Source organism: Cavia porcellus, unplaced genomic scaffold, assembly GCF_034190915.1.
Source record: "Cavia porcellus strain 051 isolate PalLab524CR breed Dunkin Hartley unplaced genomic scaffold, mCavPor4.1 scaffold_11, whole genome shotgun sequence".
Lineage (NCBI taxonomy): Eukaryota > Metazoa > Chordata > Mammalia > Rodentia > Caviidae > Cavia > Cavia porcellus.
The window spans coordinates 12,135,805-12,157,968 of NW_026947494.1; the positions used below are offsets into that span (position 1 = coordinate 12,135,805).

Below are 22,164 nucleotides of genomic sequence, written 5' to 3' on the forward strand. Positions count from 1 at the left end.
GACTTCTTTTACTGAGTATTATGGGCTCAAAGTGCATCTATTTTCCTGCAGACAATTCAAGTTTATCCTTCTGTATGCTAGAGTAGTACCAGTTATCTATATACCACACTTTCTTTACCATCTGTCTGTTGATGAATGTAAGGACCACTTCCAAGATTTAGCTCTTATAAACATGGATTCGCATGGATCTCTATGATATGATTTCTTCAAGAACAGTTGAGCTGATGCATTCAGATAAGAAGGATAACACCGAGGGTTGGCATGAGAGTGAGAGGAGGGAGGGCTCAACCTCTCATACCATAGAGAGGGGTCGAATCTTTTTGTCTACATTTACTGTCTGAAAGTAAGCAGCCATCAAAGTGGCTCAAAGTTTCGGTAGGACCCATCAGAGGAATCTTAAAGAAGTGGCATCTCTTAGCAGCCATAGAGAAAAGATGTTTGATGGATTGTGTAGACGAGCTGGTGAGCTGGCGCTGTACGGCCAGGCTGCTTTGCGTCACCACCGCCAGATGACACAAAAGACATCTGGAGCAGGAGGAGGGCGACTTACGTGGCTCAAGAGAGATCACTTACTCATTGCACACAGTGGCTTTCCAGGCCTGGGAGACTGCAGAGCTGTTTGCTTTAGATCTAAACTATTCTCCCACAAATGTCTCATGTGTTCAGAAGTGGAACTTTTGGTAGGTGATTGGATCATTGGGGCACTATGTTTATCTGTGGATTAACCCGTTAAGCAGTTTATAGTTGAATGTGAGGCTGTGAGGTGGATCCTCGTTGAAAGTGAGTCACTGGAGGCATCACATGGAAGAGTGGATTCTTTTTGTTTTTGTTTTTTCGGTAGCGGGGATCAAACTCTCGACCTCACACTTTCCAGGCTGGCACTGTACTGTTGAGCTATTTCCCCAGCCCAAAGAACGAACTCTCACACCTAGCTACTTCTGCATGTAAGCTGCTGTGGCTTGAGCAACTCTCCTCTCCCATGCCCTTCCGCCATCCCATTTCTTCTTCAGACCCAGCTGACCACACATGGACTGAATCTTTTGAAATGAAAAGGAAGAAAGTGTTGGAAATTTTATCCCACTGACAAAAGTGACTAGTGTCTTGAGCCATCCCCTTAATCTACCGCCTCTAAGTGAAAGAAAACAGCTGATTGGGTATGAAAGTTTCTAAGGGTGAATTGAAGGCACAACGTGTCTATCATTATTTTACCTGGGATGAGATGGAAGAGAAAAATATCACACCAGGTGCAACTATATTCATTCGTAAGCTTTGAAAATCAGGGAGTGGACAAGTCACGCCTACTGTGTTTTTCTCAGGGATTGCTGAATAGCTCTGGGACCTTCCCATTTCCCAATTTCCCTTGTAGTTGGTGCATTTAGTTCTGGTTCCTCGGATATCACTGAAGTTATGCAAGGCATTTCAAGACTGACTCATGAATATATTCTTCAAGATTCCTTCTTTGCCTTGGTGACTAGGAATCATCAATATGGCCCTGGGACAGGGTGAAAGAGGACGGGGCATCTGAACTGGACTCTATGTAGGCAAGAAATAAACCTCTCATGTGTCAAGTTCATTAGACTTGTCTGCAATAGTAACTGGGCTCGATTACCTTGACTTTGAAGTCTCAGACTTTTCATATCCCTCAAGTGTTGATATGGATGTTTATTCCCTTTGTTATCTTTCCCAGACTTCTTTTAATAATGATTCTCACCCTCTCATCCTTGAGGCTGCTTTTTTGTTAGCTTTAAAATATTAAGAATAGCAAGTTGGGTTTAAGCATAACATATAGTTTCAGTGGCTCAAAAATGAGTCTAAGACTATAACAAGTAGTAAACAAAAGATATCTATAATTTCAAAATGTGTGACCTAGTTAGAGAAATAGCATGCTTTGAAATTGGAGACATTAAAAAATCATTAACAATAAAACTCATCTCATATTAGGACTCATTTATATGACTAATTTTTCATATCTTTTATAGAACAATTGAAATTTTGCCATTTTAGATATGATTTCAATCCTAAAGTGAAGAGTCTTGTCTGTTAACTATTAACACTACACTTTCCTAAGGGTTTATGTTCTTTTAAATTTATTGATAATGTGAATTTTAGACATAGTAGAACCTAGAACTATCAACTACAAAGTTACATCTTTATCTCTGTGTGATCTGATCTGGTATTTCAAACTGACATACCTTTTTCCAGTAAATATAGTAGTCCAATATTGTTGGACTCAAAATACAAAATATTTGAAGAAAAATAACAAGGGTAACATACATAACAACTTCTTAACTCAAAAATCGACAACTTCAGGCAATAATATTTTTGCACTTTGTATCCTTTTGAGCAAAAAGACTCCATCGCCCTGGAAAATATTTCCCTTTTCCAACTTTTGGACTTTGTAACTAGTTATTACTTAAAATAGGCTGGGGTAAGAAAGGAGGATAATTAAATAACTGAGTGTAAAAACGTATTATAGAATTAGTTATATGAACCCATTTCTTCCTTTCTCATTTTGGATTAGTTATAATTTTTTAAAACTTTAAACACACACAAAACAATAGCAAAGCTATGCAAGAGCAAAGCTATACACATAGTTCTACTCACAGTGGGACTGTGATTAATGCTATGGCTTGTGTCTTGATGACCCCAAATTCTCACGTGCTCTAGGTAAGGCATTGGCGAGGTGACTGGATCATGGGTGTGGGGTACTGGGTCATGGGGGTGTGATGCTGGGTTAGTCCACTGATTTGCTTAGCATAGTTCTCAGTGTGGATAATATATCTACCGAAGAGGAAAGTCCCACTCTGAGTGTGGGTGGCACAAACCCATAGTTTGTAGTCTGGATGAAATAAAAAGAAAAAGAAGAAAGGCTTGCTTCCTCTTGCCTACTACACGTTGGAGTGTTTTTCCTCTACAATGTCCCTCCGCCATGCTGCCCTGCTTTCAAGCCAGCCGCCTATGGACTGAAACCTCTACAAACTGTGAGATAAAATCAACTTTCTTCTTTCAACTTGTGAGTGTCAGGTGACTTGTCTCAGGACTAAAAAAAGTAACTAACACAACTAATTCAGATTATTAGATGGACAATAATACAGGAAATTTCTCAATTAAAACTTTAACATTAAATTAAGCCTATACAAAGGTTAAGAAAATAACATTTTATCTATTGATCTTGATTTTAATAATATTACTTGAACATACTCTGCACTTTGTCAGTGGAATAAATCTCTTAAGAGATTTGAGGTAGAAAATATCTTTATTTAATCAAACTTAATTTAATTAAAGTTAATGTTTTTTTAATTTGTGGCATTAACATAACATTAATAATTTTTCATAATCCATGTGTTATCATTTTTTTCAAGACAAATAATTTAAAATCAATGGTTTAATCTTAGTTCAGAGTAGATAAAAACTAGATACAAAATTATAGTGCTGATAAAGTTACAATTCTCTATTTTTTAACTATTAAGTTTGTTGGTACAGCTTATATATACGTAACAATCAGAATCATTATAGGGAATTTGTATCTGTATATGATGTATCTTGATGCCTCTTTTCTCCCCTCCCCTCCCCTCCCTTCAATCCCCTTCCCCTTCCCTATTTACAAAGCTTTGCTTCCATTTTACCCTTATTTTATCATTTTTTTCTTTTCCTTTCCTTCCTTTCTCCTTCCCCTCCCCATAATTACCTCCTGTCTTGAACAATTTCTTCCTATTTCATAATACCTATTATATACATTGGTCCTGGCTTGCACTTTCAGTTTCTCACAGTAGAGAAAAACTGATATTTACACATATGTGACTAATTTATTTCACTTAAGAGTATGTTCTCAGGGCGCATTTGTTTACCTAGAAATATCTCGTTTATTCCTCTTTATAGCTGAGTAATACTCTGTTGTATAAAAAAAAGTCTTTCTTATTACAATTCTTTATTCGTAAATAAAATAAGGAACCACAAGGCTGATGATTCAGCTGCTTTATTATGATATGATATTTAATCTCAATATAAGCTGTATTTTGTTATTTATAGATTAGTTTTGCCCATATTATTTAAATAAAATTACTCAGCTCTAAGAATTGTCTTTTCATTAAGTCAAAAAATATAATATGCACAGAAATATACTTAGATATGTCTTTCATACAAACCAAACAGTATTATATCATTTAAAGAAATGATTGCTTACTCTTGTTTTAGAAAACAAATCTCAAAAAAGAAGGAAGCATGCTACAATTAACTCCAATTATAGAGTAGGAAATGAGAGTTTAAAGAAACTAATAATCAAATTCACCCTGCTAGAATTGATAGAGTTCAATTTAATCATTTTAAAAAGTTTTATTAGTGTATATTTACAGGGCATAGTGGTTATATTCCTTGTGAGGACTCAGTACACATACATGGCACATCTTATTTTTTTTTTCATCACTTTTACACTCCCCTCTCTCATATCTCTTGGTCCCTTTCCTTTTTGCAAAAGAACTATCTTCCTGTTTCCTATTATCTACCTTTTATTTTTCTCATTAAGCTATTTATATTTTGGGTTTCTCATATAAGATAAACCATGCATATTTAAACGTGTGTGTTTCATTTATTTTACTGACAGTATGGTCTCAAGGTGCATTCATTTTCCTAACAAATGACTCACTAGTCCCATATCTCTCACCGTGAACTGAACTAAAATCAAAATGCATGCAAGATCTAAATGTGAAAACTGAAACACAATTGAGTTACATTATGAGCGCAATCAAATCTAGCATTTGTGATTGGCTCATTGTGTGGTACTCGGATTGGTGGTGTGAGTGCCACACCCATCTAGAGGTGGAGCCGGGATATGACGTCATGGTGGGAAGAAGGCGTGTCTCTCTCTCTTGCTGGTTTGCACCTTGCTGTTTACTGCTCCGGTGAATGGTGGCCTGCCGTGCCACCCTGCTGCTTGGAGCCAGCTAAGTATGGACCGAAACCTCCAAAACTGTAAGAAATAAACCTTTCCTTTTTTCTTGTTGGGCATTGGGTATTTTGTCTCAGCAACAAGAATGAAAAGTAAGACAGGATCACAGCAAATCAGTTTATATTTGCTGAGTGCATTTTGCAGCTTGGCTCTTGACTTCCTCCCCACGGTCACTGTGTTAGCCACTCGAGGTGGTGCTGATACTCAGTCCCACCACTGTCCTCTATTACTTTTCCAACTGCAGGGGCGGAAAGCTCCCACCTCCTTGCCACTGGGCTTTCATTTCGCTTCTGCCATTGAGAGGTGAGGTTTGGAAGAGATTGTCCAGCAGCAAATTGCTGTTCCACGTTGTTAGTGGCTTCTGCCGACTTGTTGGAATGCTGCACGCCGCTGAGCTCATTCAGTGACAGTTGTTTTCTGGGATCACAGCACTTTTAATCTCCTGCTGCTGGCTGGTTTCCCTGGTTTTCACTCTCACAGCCCTCTCACTGGTTGTATAAGCCCGTAATCTTTGAGATGTCAAGAGCAGTTTCCAAATGACTGACTGAACCTTTCCAGTACAGACTTTGGTTCTAAACTTTGGTATGGACACTTGAGAGATAGTAATCTTGGATCAGCTATTTGGGCTAGGTTTGAAAGCAGTAATGATCTTGTGGCTAACTGATAAAAGTCGGTTATTGGTAATTCACAGCATGCAGAGACAAAGCATTTGCTGATAATCTCAGGCTTGGAATTGTGTGACTCTGAAAGAAAAGACCAAGTGGCTATTCCAACACAACATTCCAGGGTAAATGATTATTATATAATCTTCAGAGTGTTTTGGCTGCTTCTTATTGCAGCGGAGTTTTAGTTGGAAAATGATAAATTTATGGGTTAGTGAAACATAGAGCTTCTATAACAGTCCTAAAAGATCTCTCACCCAAGATGTCCAGAGCCAGATTAAGAATCTGATCCCATAGGTTGTAGATATTAAAAACCAACTGGCTTCACAGTTTCAGCAGGTCTTTTATGTGAAAATGAGGGTTTAGGAAAGATCGAGAACATGAGACCTGGCATGATAACTTTTGGATAGATCCCAGTGACTTGGAGCATTTTGATCTCCTAGCATCACTGAGGCTTCCTTTCTAGAAGCAGCAGCTGCTACCCTTCCACTTCCTCAAGCACTGCCTGATTACCTGCCAGTGACTTCACCCGAGACCATCACTGGCCTGCAGATGCGACTTTTCATCACAGCACAGCTCTGGTACCCTCCTTTCCTCCAGCCCATAATCAGCATCTCATGGTACGGACTTAAACACAGATGCAGACCAAACAGCACACAGCATGCACTTCAGAAAGATGCAAGATGTTCGCTATTTTATATTCAGAGAAACTCAGGGCATATGTGTGAGATATGCATTCTAAGAAAGACCAAAGAATGAACTCACCACTAACATAAGTTAAATTTACTAATGTCCCTGAAACAAAACAACAATATTCTACATTCAATCTGGTGTTTCAAACAGTTGAGAACAACTTTAACAATCTCACTTAGCACTTAATTTAATTTTGGACTCAAATTTTTCCTGCATTAAACAAAGTTGAGATATAAGAAATTGCTTGGTACAACTGAGAAAAGGGAATGCAGTGGCTTAGGAATGAAGAGATGGTTGGAATGAATTTGTCACACGCAACAATTCATTGATTCTTTCACCATAAGGGACTAGAGGGCCCTTCCTCCTAAGGACTTTGGGCAAATATCCTGATTAGGGGCACAAGGATTCATAGTAACTGTGATCTACAGGTCAGGGATGATGGTGGGAGACACTGATACAGCCAGAAAGAGGAAAATTGAGTGAGCCTTCCCTCCCCTTCATTCAGCTGTGGGCATGGCACTGCTCTGATGAGCATCTGGGTTTAAGTTTAAGAGGTTGCGATGCCCACGGCAGCAGACCTTTAGCTCCAACACCCATGAGGGACAGAACAGGAAGCCCCTGGATTAACAGCCACTTGCAGTTGAGGGAGCCACCCTCAGTTGGAGGGTTCTGACCCTTCAGATTGTGAAATCTGGAGTTTGTAGAAGCTCTCTGAGAGTTCCTTTCTGCCTGTTCCTGCTGCCTTTATGCCCGTTTCTACTACTGTCCCGTGTTCTTCAGTAAAAGTAGCTACTTACTACAAGGTGTACACTTGGCAATTCTGTTTCCCAGTTGTACACAAGGACCTGGACTGTTTGAGCCTGCTGAACTGTAACGATATCATCAAAATGGGCTATTGTGTTTAAAAAATAAATAGGGTATTGTGGGTTACTAGAAGCCATTGGTCACACTGTAATAGCAGGAACAAATGAAACTTTTAAAGTGAATAGTTTAGCTTGAATAGTGAACAGAAAAGTTTTATTGTAATTAGTTTTAGCAGTGACTAACTTATCATGGTATATTCAAGACTGAAAAAATTAAGAAGCCTGATACAATAGTACTTAAAAATATGTAATTGAAAAAGTTTAAATGTTAATTCAAAATAATGGTAGCAATAAACCATTTTCTCCTTAAAATGTTCCTTCTATCTTGAATGCCTGATGGTACATGTATCACTGTCCTATCCATTTTTTTATACAAACAGATCTAATCATTTTTATTGTTCTTTTTACTAGTGAAATTAATAAAAAGTCTATAAGTGAATGGGTTATAGTTAGTTGTTTGAAATTAAATAATTATTGCCCAATACAATTATTAATTAGTACTTTTCATACCAATTTAAAAATGGTTACGTGATCAACAAATGTATTTCATTAAATTAAAAGGAATTTTCTGGGGATTTGGCTCAGTGGTGTAAGCGCCTGCCTAACAAGCATGAGGTCTTGAGTTCCATCCCCGGTACAAAACAAAAATAAATAAAAAATAAAAGGAATTTACCTATATTCATGAATAGTTTATCAATTAATTCTCTAAACTTTAAAATGGAAGTTTTAAAGTATCCCATTGCGGGTGTATACAATATAATATATATTTCTAATTCCCGTACCTCAAATTTGCTGTACTGTAATACAAGCTTTTTATACCATTTGAATGTGTTCCCTGAGAAACTGTAAGATGATGACATCGAGCCTGGTAATTAATACCTTTCATTACATTATTGCAATCAAAGAGGCCCAAAAAGGGAGTACAAGCCACCTGATGGGACAGCTATACATACACTGTGGTGGGTTCAAGCTGGAGACGGTACCTACTGAATTCAAATGACAGCCAGCCAGCAGTGAGTCACAAGTTATGGCCCTGTCCTGAATGTGTTAATTCCCAGACTTAAACCAACTCTAAGATCAAGAATACTTTGAGTAAGGAGAGACTGTCTCCCTGAGAAGAGCTGGGACACTGCTGTCATACCCATTGATGGTAAATCTGTATTCCAGGCTCATCAACAGGACAGTTGGCTTTTAGACATGGTGACGGGCTGTCAACTGGAGAAATGCAGTTTTCAGGATGTTGGAAGATTTATTAGACAATTGTCTTGGGCTGAAATGGGAAACTTAAATGCAACACTGTCCCATCCGACTGAGGCCGGGAGGGTCTTGGCCTGTGTCTGTGTCACAGTACTCTTCATGGGTCTTCAGAAATACAGTGGTTATATTCCATTTCCCAGTTGCACAACTGATTTAGATGTATTTTTCAGCAGGCTGAATTCCCACAAGGAAGCAGGGCTACTATGGAAGGAAGCGACAGCGGGGGGCCCTACAACCACTGCCAAAATTTAAACAGAAGTACGCAGACAGTCCTGGGGAATTTTAAAGACTAATACAATGTAAAACCACTGAAAGATGCTAGGGATTTGAGTCCTGTAACATCCTGATGTGATTTACCTAGCTGGCTCAGTCTAGAGGATAAGAGATATGAAGGTATTAACAATGGAGCTATCAGGGTACAGATAACATGGAAGTGTTCTGCCTATGAATGTGTTAATCAAAGCCCACTCACTGTGAATGTCCATCAGCATCTCCCCTCAGGACCTTAGTGTTGGCTCTGTGAACCCATGAACTAAATATGCCTGGTAATAGGACCGACGATATTAATGGTTTTTAAAAATAGGGGTTTCCTCTAGGTAAAAATGATCTGAATATGATCTGTGCTGAGCCAGCCTGCCAACAGCAGAGACCAATTTGGACCTACGCTATTATTTTCCAGAGTAATTAACCAACCTCCTGGTACCAAGCTGGCTACATTGGAACTATTTTATGATGGAGAGAGTAGCTACATGTTCTTACTATAGTAGTTGCTCTAGCTATGAATTAGACTACCCACTCTTAGTGTTTCAGGCTGGATCATCTTCTGTAATGTAATAATCTGCCCTTGGGCTTTGTGGATTCTGAGATATTGGTTTCCAAGAAAGAACAGTTTAACCAGAGCACATTATGAACTTGGAATTCAAATTGTAACATGGACACATTGAACTTATGATGTCATTAAAATAACAAAGAAAAGGGATATTGTGCTGATTGGGCTAATTGATCCTGTTTATTGAGGGAATATAAAATAGGGATGGTGCATTTTGATTTAGTGTGTGGTGAGAATTTCTGGTCTAGTTTTAGTCTTTGGCATGTGGAAATAGTCTTCCAGAACCATTTATTAAACAGGCTATCTTCCTTCCAGTGAAGGTGTTTAGTCCCTTTGTGGAAGATAAGATAGATAGGTGACTGTGTTTGGAGTTGTTTTTGCACCTTCAAATCTGTTCTGTTGATCTTTGGTCTATCTTTGTGAAAGCATTGTGCTGTTTCTTAACACAGTAGAAATCAATGTGGTGATTCCTCAAAAAACTAAAACTAGAGATTCTGCTTCTTGATATCTTCCTGAAAGAATTAAAAGAATCATACCCCAGTAATATATGTGCATCCATATTTATAGCTCACAGTTTGTAATATCTAAATCTTGGAAATAGTGCAAACATTCATCAATCAATGAATGGATAAAGAAGATGTGGTGTTTTTTTATATAATGGAGCACTATGCAGCCATAAAGAGGATAAACTTGAAACATTTCTAGGTAAATGGATGCACCTTGAGATCATACTTTTAAGTGGAATAAATCAGACCCACATTTGTAAATATTGCCTTGTTTCTTTGATGTGAGAAACTGATAGCATGAATAAAGACAAAAATCTATAATAGATATTGTGAAATAGGGAGAGAATGTTTGATACAGAAGGGGAACTAGGAAGAGAGAGAGGGCAAGGGAGAAAAGGAAAAGAAAACACAAGAAAGGAAGAACATGACAGCAAAACTTTTGCAAATAAGGGAAAGAAGGGTTGAAAGGAGAGTAAAGGAATGAAAAAAAAAAGAATCAAGATATATCATGTACAGGTACAGATTCCCTACAATGAATGTGATCATTATGTACATGTAAAATGTACCAATAAACTTAGTTTTTATGAGGAGAGTAGCAGGAATTGAACTCATGACCTCATGTTTGCCAGGCAGGCGCTGTGCTGCTGAGCTATATCCCAGCCTCTACAATACACTTAATTTAAAAAACAAAAAGAAAGAAAAAGGAGAAAAAGAAAAAAAAAAAGCAGTGCTGATGTTATCATCAGGGATGGAGAAGTAAGCCAAGAATATAAACTAACTTTCTGCATTTGTGTCTTATTATTTCTAATACTGTTGATGAAAATCATGGTTACTCAATAAAGGTAAAACTTAACAATGGTTTGAACCACTGAATGTTGACGCTGGGTTTCTCTGCCAGGAAGAGTCCAGATGTATTTGAGATGCTAAGGATGAAGAGAATATGAAATGTGTGATAGAAGGAGCCCGTCCTGACCAATAATAGCTTTGAGATCAGTCACAGAAGGAAGGACTTCAGTAACTATTTTCCTGTGTTTTCCTATGTAGATAGGCTTTTACTGATAAATTTGTACAAAAATAATTTTTATGAGCTGATACATGAAGCTCCTTTCCCCTTTCTTCTTGAACAACTTGTGTGAGGAGTTCTATCAGCCATCAGGCTTCGAGCTCATCCTGAAAACAGTTCATCGGGATGCGATGGTGGCTGAGACAGAGAGTATCCAGAGATGGAACCTGTGACGCTAGGGTCCTCGTGTGTCGCCTTGTGAGGAGAGATTAATCGTGCCTTCATTAGCTTGAGACACAGTTTCAGTAGGTTGGTCAAAAGCGTATTATTGGTGTTTGGAAATTTAAATATATGAGTGAAGAACTAAGCTAGAGATTGTCTCTGGATAGGCAGTGTGATTCCTGTGCTCTCAAACACACAATCCTGTAATACGGGCCTTCCAGTTTGGAGGAACCTGACTTATTGACCAGGAGGGAGTTGGTCTAAATGTTAGCAATCAAAGGCATTTGTGTGAATTTGGAAATGGAAGGTACAGAAGCTGGGCATTTGCAGTTGGTAGATGTGGTTTTGCCAGTGGCTTTTGTGTGTCCTCATGCAGTGCTGTAGGCAGCAGAGAGAATTAGTGGAGTCAATTTCTACTTTCTGAATTTTTAGCTTTCATGATCTTGTAAGAATATAACATTCTGTATTTTCCCCTTCTGACTTGAAATATCTACCTCCATATCTAATTTTTTGATAAAAATCTGGTAACTAAACTTCAGATTTACTCACATATTTGGGTATTACAGACTTTCTATCTTGTGTGATATGAATGTTGGAAATATATTCTCATCAAATATTTGAAAGTATAGGCCTAAATAAGTATTTCTCTTTAGCACTATGTTAAGATACCCTGTAGCTGGAGTATACACAAATACATGTATGCTGTGAGACATAGTTCAGGTGGGTCAGCTATTATCAAAACAGAATAAATTTAATTGGAATGCTCAAATGTCCAGCCAAATCATATTTATTATGCTAGTGTCCCCAAATGTCATACGGCTGATTTTTTTTTTACCAGTTTAACTAACTGGGATGCTGCCAACATAAACGAAAACAGAAGAACTGGTTTAGGTATGTGAAAAATCATCACAGGTGCCACCGTATGTCTAGTATTTTTAAAAACACTATTATTATAAATTTCTTACTGTCTTACTTGAATTACATTTTCTTCTGCATTGCAAAAGAGTAAAGAAATGAGAATGAAGCCATTTTCAGGAGGGAGACTATATTTATTTTTTCTTTCAGTTAGAAAAACTATCTCTACTCAGTGTCCTTTAGTCAAATTGCTTAGAAAAACTTTCTGATGGTATGTCAGAGCACTATGGAGACTGAGAGGAACACAAAAACCTTTCCAAGAGAGAAACTAAATACAGTGGTCTCTTGATACCTTTAGATTGGTTCTAGGACGCCTGTGGATACCAAAATTTAAGTCCTAAATAAAGCGGTATCATTTTTGCCTATAATCTATGCATGTATTCTCCCAGGTGCTCTAAATCTTCTGTAACATCTAATACAGTATCAAGGCTGTGAAATAGTTGTGTTGTTTAGGAGATAATGACAAGAAAGTAGTTTATTTATACTCAATATAGACACAATATTTTTCTAAATATTTCTGATTTATTATCAGTTGAATCCACAGATACCTCAGATAACTCAAAATGCCAACTATCTCTCAAGGTCAGGAACATGGAAAATTGAGGAAAAAAAGTAATGTTTCAAGAATGTATGAGTCAAGAAAGTTACCAAATAATTTGTAATCAATCCTGTCTATTTCTAGACAAAACGTTCTGATCAGATGTTTATTTTAGAAGGAAGAAAAGAAATAATGATGATTCTGAAAAGACAGAGAATGAAGTCCAAGCTCTTTGGAATAGGGCACAGCTCCCTCCTTGGGGTGTGGCGCCCACTCCCCTTGGCATGGTGCACATAGCCTGCTTGCAGAGTGACCCGCTGATGGGGCTCCTGAAGCCCTGGGGCCTCTGCTTAGACTTGGGACGGATGGAGTCAGTAAGTGTGGGAGTCTTTGTCCTCCTATGTGTCAATGATGCTAGGCAAATATTGACATTAGATACCAATAAAATCTTGCTAAATAAAATCTATGAATCAATCACTTAAGTTTAGCACTGGCAGAAATAGTAGCGGTTCTGTTGTCCAGGATGCATGTTTTCCAAAACAAAACAAAACAAAACAAAACAAGTTCACTTTCAGCCACAGGCTGCTGGTTCAGGAACATGGGCATTTCTGCTTTCATTCAGGATTCTTTCTACCATTTCATTCCTGACTAATTTGGAAATTTGCTTGGAGGAATTGTGGTTCCTTCTCTAAATATTTTCTCTGTAATACTTCTAAAGTCACTGGGGACATCATTCACACCTTAAAGTAATTGAGGAAAAGTGCTTTAACCTCGAGGAGCTACCGAGGCTCTCTAGCTTTGCAGCTGGCTCCTTGCCTGCCTGGTTCGCTTTTCATAAAACCGCAGCACCACTGTGGCATTACCTACAACATACTCTAAAATCTATACTGGTGTGGACTCTGTATTCTGCATTTAATTTTTTATTATTGAATCGTGGGAGTTTTAAATTGCAGATATAAGTTCTAATCAGGGTAATAGATGATAAATCCATGGAAACATGATAATAGGTAGGTAACGGATAGACGATGATGATAGATAGATAGATAGGTAGATAGATAGATAGATAGATAAGAATTCCTCTCAAAATAAGTTTTACCCTTTCATCATCTTTCTCAGTATTTATTTTTTTGAGATTGGTTTCCGATGTAGTTCAGGCAGGCCTTGAACTCACTATGTAGCCCAGACTGGCCTTGAACCCATGGCAATCCTTCTGCCTCGGGATTACAGATGTGTGCCACCATGTCTAGCTTCCAGTATTTCTTAAAAATAAGTATTATATTTGGGTGAAGCCATATTTATCTATTTTGTATGGTTCATTCTTTTTGTACCCCTCTCTGTCTACCCCAAAGTTATGCAAATATATTTTTTAAAGTGTTTTGCTTGTTGGATTTTGTTTTTTTCAGACAGGGCCTTACCACACAATTCAGACCGCCTTGAACTCATTATTTACCCCAAATTGGCCTTGAGCTTGTGGTGATCCTCCTGCCTCGGCCTCCCAAGTGCTGGGATTACAGAACTGCACCATCATGCAAATATTATCTGGTGTTTTTTACTAGAACTTTCATAGTTTTATTCTATAATGTTTAGCTATTCGTCTTAAAATTACTATTAATATTTTGAATGGTGTGATTCAAGAGTTAATCTTAATTACTTTTCCATATATTCCTCCATTTGTTGCAACATTATTTGTTGAAGAAAACACTTTCCCATTTAGTGTATTTGGCATTTTCCTTGCAAACCATTTCAGCATGTGTGTGTGCACCCATTTCTGGACCATCAACTCTGACCCGTTCGTCTGTTTGTCATCGTGCCAGACGCTCTATCTTGATGATTACAGGTCTTTAAATCAGAGGCACAACTCCTGCAATAGTGCTCTTCCCTCTCAGGACAGTTTTTGTTATCTTAGTCCTTTTTATTTCCATGGAAATTTCAGATTGGTTTGTGAATGTATGTCCTGTAATTCACTGAGTCTCTATCAGGCAATTTAGAGAGAACAGACATCTAAACATTACTTTCTAATCCATACATATGTGTATTTCTTTCCATTCACTTAAATCTCCTTATTTCTCTCAGCAATGTTTTGTGGCTTCCAGTGGAGAGGTTGTCTTGTTAAATCTATTCCTAGGTATTCTATTTTGATGTTTAGATTATTTAGTGGAGAACTCAAAACCTAGTAGTTTTTTTTTTCAAGATTCCCAAGTCTCAGTTATATTCCAGCAAAATTATAGCAAAAGTTTATTTGGGGGGTAGTGTTTAAATCATGGGGTACAATTCTACTGTGACTTAAGTCTCACAGAGTGACAGTTATTGATCCATGTTACCCCATCCAAAACAAATTTGGTTTCATTGATAGAAATGAATCATAGATACATAAATGAATCTGTATTAATATTAAAATCCTTCTCACTCTTTAGTTAAATTTAGCTTTCCAAATTAACCCTCTGTTTTGGAACTGCTGGGTAGTTTTGCTGATTAATGTACAGTGCTTAATTCCTAACAGACGATGTACACGTGTCAAGAAGGTCGATTATAGTGACAGCAGAAACTGCAGTTTTGTACTGGAGGTTTCAGTTGGGAGAGGAAGTGCCTGTGAAATCTGCAAAGGAATTTAGGGGCGTCTGATGGGACCAGGAGCAGCACAGGCTTAAGCACTATGAGCTGGAATGCGAGGGACGTTTCAGCACAGTGCGTGAGCTCAAGTTACTTATTATTTCTCTTATCGACTTAAATCAGTAACACATTCCCAGGTCACTCATAGGGTCAGTGGTGCCACTTTTGCTTCACTGCTGTAGTCCTCTGGAACGCCCACCATGTCACAGCAGTAGCCTTGTGGCTCCTTCTTCAGGGAGTATCATTTGCAGCCTATCTCCAGGGAGCCAGTTATGCACTTGAGGAGTTTGGGGCACAGCTGCTGCCACAATCAGAAGTCTGTTGTGAGGAAGTCTCAGGCTGGACCCTCCTTGGATGCCTGGGAGAATTTGCTCGTCAGTTTGGTTGAGATACAAGGTCTGTACTGCACACCTCTGCAGGTCTTGCTATAGCATAAGCGTATGCATTGAAAAACAAGACAATGCTTGAAGATAATAATAATTCTTATTTTGCTAGGGCTGTTGATTGCCTCCGTTAACCCAAGATGATGGAAATCTTTCCACTGAGGAAACCCAAAGGGTATAATCAAGTTAAAGAAACATCTCGCTACATAAAAAGGTACCTGCAAACTATCTTGACATTTATTTGGCCATCCTGATAGAACTTTGCTTAGTAAATCTATTATTCAAAGATCTGCTATGAAAATGGGTTAGTTTTTTTTTTTAATGAAAGTGAGGTTCTGAAAAAAAAGTTGGAATCAGTGAATCAGTTACTTGAAACACACACAAAAACTAACAATATTAGAAGACACAAATCGAGAATATCTTTCATGGATGGAAGGGACTGAGTTAGGATCTATTTGAAAGAGAGCTTTGAGTTCAGTGGCTTGTAGTAGAGATAACGATAGAGCAGAAAGGACAGATGTGGAACAAAGTAACTTGTAGGTACTGCCAAAGAAACAAAAAAATTGATTTTGGTGAAGAGGGAACGTCAAATGAGAATTTAACCTTTTTAGGAAAACAAGTATAGGAAGACTGTTGCTCATTTTTTACTGTTTATGAACCATTTTAGACTGAGCATTTTTCACTTTCAAAAGGTAGTTGTTTTAGGGAGAAAAGCACTTTAAAATTCGAAGCAGATTTCTCTGGTATTATGTTCTATCATTGTTAAAAATAAAACAAACTTAGTAACTGTATTTGAATGGCACCAAAACATTTTATGGTAATTTTATTTACTTAACATATGTTTAAAGAAAATGTGTCCAAACAATTTGACATCAGTATTTCAAATTATGTCTGGTGTAACGTGTCTGTGTGTTATATTTCTCATCTGGAATTTTGCTTTAAGGTTCTCCTTCTTCCTGCCTTTTGTTCTGAAAAAGGTCATTGCAGATAAACCCAGTAAATTGCATCTTAATTTTAGAAGTTTTTTTTTAAGGAGAAAAAAAAAAACAGAAAAAGGGTACATACAGAATTTCAGAAAAAATAAACAGTAGGAAATCACTAGTTAATAGATTATATATTGTTATCTTAGAAATAGTTGTTCAAGTTACAAAATTAAAGCATATAAAGTGGACTTTCAAACAGTGACACTGGAAAGAGTTTTGTTCAATGATCCAACAAAACTCAGTAATATGGTTATCTATCTTATACACTTAAATATATATGCAGTTATATTCTTTAGAGCACTTTCTTTTCCTTTCTTTTGTACAATGACAATTACACATTTTGGGTTTTATTACTCCACAGTTCTTATTACTTTTTTTGGAAGGAAGTAAAATCAAATGTGACATAACATAACAGAGTCAGTCAAATCAAAAAGATGGACATAATACATAATGTAAAAACAAAATACTAGGTGATCAACAATGGTTACCATACTGCCTTTTGCTATCTTAAAAAGAATTACCTATATCATCAGTTATAATAAAATTGAGCAAAACAGAAAGAATAAAACCAAAACATTGGAGACATTACAGGACTTTAAAAGAAGACAATAGTCAACCAGAATGGGCGTCATAACGAATCTTATTGTCTTCACAGTTTTGCCCTATACTTTTGAACTTGGTACTATCAAGCAAAGCAGAATAGAGGAAAATCAGTCAAAGCAACATGGTGAGGCCTATCCAGGGTTTCAAATCAAGTTAATAGGAAATCAAAGTAGGTTACTATAATGTATCCTGCTATTTTTTTTATTTTTCCCTTAATTAAAAAGATAACAAAAAGTAAATAATTTTTAAAAAGGAGATTTAGATAAAAGAGGGCATAACAACAAAACAGCGCAGGTCAAAGCATAACCATTTAAGCAAAATAGTGTTTCACCACAAGATATCCTGACATAAAAGTAGTTACCATATTGTCTCTTTCCTTGAAATCTTTGAGTACAAACTTCGTATACTGTAGCATCAAATATAACAAAACAATGTAAAACCATTTAAGAGAATGACAGTATTACAGGGTATTTAGGATCAACCAACAGAAAATGAACAATGGTTTCTGTATAATCTCCTCGTCTATAAAAGTTTTTGCTTATATTATCACATATAATAAAATCCAATAAGATACAACCTGTTAAGACTGATGGAGACAGAAGAATAAAAGCTTGATGGGACTTCAAAGCAAGATGATACTAAATCAGCACTAGCTATTATGATGTCTTGTTTTCTCCAAAATAGCTGTTCCTACCATCCAATCTTCTCTGCCTCATTTCTGTTGAGCTCTTTTTCTGTCGTTTGTTGTCAGTTTGTCTTCTTCATTTCGCTTTCTGGTCCATTCACTGTGGCCTCTCTGCCACTGTTTCTGAAGTCTTGGTATTTTCCTTTTTTAGAATGTCCTGCAGTATTCTCTGTAGAGTTGGATTGGTGGTTGCAAATTCCCCTAGTTCCTCTTCATCCTGGAAGCACCTTGTTTTTCCATCAATTTCTAGGGACAGTTGTGCAGGATATATCAATCTTGGCTGGAAGTTGTTACCTTTCAAAGCTTGAATTATTTTCCCCCATGCTCTTCATGATTTGATGGTTTGTGCCGAGAAGTCTGCTATAATTCTGATGTGTGTTCCCTTGTAGGTGATCTGTCTCTTGTCTCTGACGGCTTTTAGTATTCTGTTCTTATATTGGATTTCTAGAATTTTGATTAATATATGCCTGGGTGTAGCTCTGTTTGGGTTGTAGGTGGCTGGAGTCCTATATGCCTCATACATCTGAGTATCTTTACCTTTTGCTAAATTAGGGAAATTCTCTTGGGTTATTTCCATGAATAGCTTTTGTAGTCCATTTGTTTGTGTCCCTACTTCTTCTTTTATGTTCTTAATTCTTAAGTTACAGGTCCTCTTATCGTCTTCTAGCCTTTGTATTATTGCTGTTTGTTTTCCTGTTATTTTTAAGTTTTTCATTTCATGCTCCCAAATTACAAATCTGCTCTCCAATTCAGATAATCTATCCTTAGTTTCTTTCAAGCTGTTATGCCAGCTTTCGATAGAGTTTTTAGTTTCCTGGTAATCTCTTTGAACCTGCTTCACGTATTCTATGTTTTCTCTATTTTCTCCATCAAACAATTTTCCCCTTTTTTTCTGTTCTTCCATTCCATCATCTGTTTTTTCTTGGGCGGTGCTTAGCATTTCTTTAACTATTTTACTTATATCTTGATTTATTTCATTAAATACTTCATTTTTAAACTCATCTATGAGGCTCTGGAGATACCGCTTTATGTCTATTGGTGCCATGTCTGATATTGCACGTTTTCTCTCTTCCTTTGCATTTACCTTTCCTGGATCAGTGTTCTCAGGATTGGGGACTGAGGACCCTTTCTTATTGCTTCCTCTTCCCATACTTTTTGTTCCTTCCATACAAGCGAATGTAGGAGGCCCAATTTTTTTCTCTTTTTCGGTTACGGTTTGTTTGAATGTGGCTAGGTGTTCCCGCCCACTGCAGTGTACTAGGGAGACACAGACCTGGGCAGCCTCTGCTGGGCCCGCCTCTCCAGGTCAACCTACTGAAAGCTTCACCACTAGGGTGCACCTCCAGGCGCTGGGACCTGGTTTGGTCTAGCCTACTGGGTCTTAGTGGCATCACGCAGGCCACTAATCAAAGCATAATCATTTAAGCAAAATAGTGTTTAACCACAAGATATCCTGACATAAAAGTAGTTACCATATTGTCTCTTTCCTTGAAATCTTTGAGTACAACTTTGTATACTGTAGCATCAAATATAACAAAACAATGTAAAACCATTTAAGAGAATGACATCAAGAATATGAAAAATGGTAGATGTTGCAAGGGTGGAGGGAAATAGGGACCCTTCTACCCTATTGCTGCTGGGAATGTAAATCAGTATGGCCCTCTGGAAATCAGTACAGATGTTTCTGAAACCTCTAACAATAAAGCCACCACTGACCCAGCTACAGCACATCTTGGTATATATCAAAAGAAATAAAAGTCACCATACTATAGGAACACTTCACACCCATGTTTATTGTGGCACAATTCACAATAACCAAGGTATTTGACTAGATGAGGTGCCCACCCACAGATGAATGGATGAAGAAAATGTCACACATATACACATTGTAGTTACTCAGCCATAAAAAAGAATGAAATTTTGTCTTTCATCGCAAAATAGATGGATGTGTAGATTATCATGTTCAGAAAAAAAGCCAGACTTAGAAAGACAAATATCACATATTCTTCCTAATGTGTGTAATGTATAAAAGATGACTAGAAAATCGGAAGAGAAGCAAAGCTTGTTTTGTTACAAGCAATTGAGTTAGATAAAAACGTTATAGGCAGTCAGATGAGGCTGGGCCCTCGAAGGAGCCAGTGCAGAAGCTGAGATACCTTGCAACTATGGGGGAAGACCTCAGGACAAAAAGATAAAACAAATACACCACATATTTTCTATGGAAAATGTAAGGAATTGACATTCTAAATAGGTCTCTGTGACCCTGAGAAGCCAGGAGTCATCATCCTGGCACCCTACAGGAAGATTCAGTGCTCTTTATGCATAATTACTTATTATATGACACACTTCCCAGTTTGATCCTGGTTCAATCAATTTTACCTGAGTAATTACACTTGTAATCTTATTGGTTGACCATAGTTCTGTCCCATCTCACACCCACCTTGTGAGTTTCCATGTTTTTTGCACCTTAGACTTGCCTCAAGTTGGAGATTTGCTCTATAAAATCCCTAGAAAAGACAGAATCCTTGATAACCCACATGGGACCCCTTCTGTCTCTCTCTCTCAGACAGAAGTTTTCTTTCTCTCAATAAATATACTCTGCCCTTAACTTCCCTTGTTCTTAAAATTCATTCTTTGATTTCAGAGAACACGACCTCGTACCAGACATCTAGTAGATTGGGAATTTCTTTCCCCTCTATCAATTTCACCTCTTATAGAAAGGAGATGTCTGAGAAGAACATGTGTTCCTGAGAATTTTGAAGCATGTTACTTTAATTAGGAAGTTAGAAACATGAAGGATAGAGCAGAATACTCCGAAATAATTCTGCAACGAAATTTGAGCAATTAGAAGTGGGAAAACATGCCCAACTGTAAGACAGTAAATTTAATGTCGTATAAACAAAGAAGAGTCAAAATGTTTAGTTAGCAGAACATCGCCACAATGGGGTGAGCTTTATTTATTATTTTACTTGACAAAGTATGTTGGAATTGATATTGTCCAGACATGCTAAATGCTGGAAAATGTTATTAGGAATATAACTTATGTGAATTGATTTAAAAATTCTCTCACTTGTATATATGTTAAGCATATTGCTGAGAAATTGTCAAATTAATATAATCACACTTCATGTTTGAAAAACATTTCAGCTTATGAGTAAGACTGCCCAGCAAACATACTCCATTTGAAATGGAAATGTTAAGACTGCCAAACTTGATATTCGTGTTAAGCAATAGTTTATCTGTGGCATCTTTGCAAGTGAGATAGATGAGTAGAAATGTCTCCTTTTGTGTGTATGTGGGAAAGAGAATGTGACAGTTTTTACTACCGTTTTACTGCAGGCAGTGGATTTCCCATGTGAAAAGAGGAATAGTTTTGCAATGAGTCGATATTTCATGCTCCAGTACTTTACCTTGTGATGATAGATTTCAACTGCCTGAAAAATTTCATCAAGTGCTAGTCCCTTTGCCCATTGAGATGGTGGGTCTCTGAATAGCAAAAGCATAAGTCAATCACTTACAATTTTAGAGATGCAAGAAGTCTCCTTTTCTACCTCTGGTATCTGAATCATATTTGGTTTAACAATATAGAGGCTACAATCATATGCTGAAAATCCATTCATCAGAGGACTGGTCAGCTCCTACAAACTGCTGAAATAATAAGCCCTATATTTGAGGAAGTTATTTTTCAGACTGTCCGCATGCCATTTCTGTGTTAAAGGGAGGAGTCGATCATATTGTTTTAGATTTCACTATCAATGCTTTTGTTGAATAAAAATGAAATGATGAGAAGCAGGTATTTGATCATTTTTTTCTGCAACCCTTGCAGGCATTCAAAGTTAATATTTAGTATGTCATCTGATGTCCCTTAAAAAAGAATCAATTTTTTCTTTAGTTCTTGGGGAAATGTGGATCTCTCTGAAGTGCATAAATTTCTTCCTCTGGTGGGCAGTGAGCTACATAGTTCTGTGTTTCATTTGTTTATATGTTTAATTTACTGAATATAGCAGATAACTCAAGGCCACAATAGTGGCATAGCTCATTCATATGGGCGTATGATATTGTAGGAAAAGCAGCTCACATGGATGCAAAGGACCTCGTTTCAAGTCTTATTCTTCTACTTTGCAACTTAAAATTTCAAATAAATCTCGTATTATGAGATTTATGAGTCTGTATTTTTTCATCAATGATAAGTAGGCCATCATACCGATCCCACAAGATTATTGGAAATTCCAACTGATCCAATGTTAAATGACAGTAACTACATGGTTTTGTAGTGAAAAACTATACAATCTACACTGTACAATATAAACTAAAAAACATGAAGGGCTTATGACTCCTTTGTCCCATGTACAAGGCTTTTCATTGTATAGAACTGTAGAATTTAAGGCTTGGAAAAGACTGCAGAGTCATTTACCTCAGTGGTCCAGTGCAGTAAACCTTTAAAAATAATGCGAAAGAGAACTTCAG

General features: G+C 37.3%; 1 long non-coding RNA gene across 1 annotated transcript in view; it reads left to right on the top strand.

Moving 5' to 3' along the window:
- Positions 1–4,882: 4,882 nt before the first annotated feature.
- The window catches only part of LOC134477986 (uncharacterized), a 28,304-nt gene continuing 11,022 nt past the window's right edge, over positions 4,883–22,164 (top strand). The window contains exons 1-2 of the long non-coding RNA XR_010050324.1: positions 4,883–4,968; positions 15,539–15,640. This is a non-coding gene — a long non-coding RNA (uncharacterized LOC134477986). The remainder of the gene's footprint in view (positions 4,969–15,538; positions 15,641–22,164) is intronic.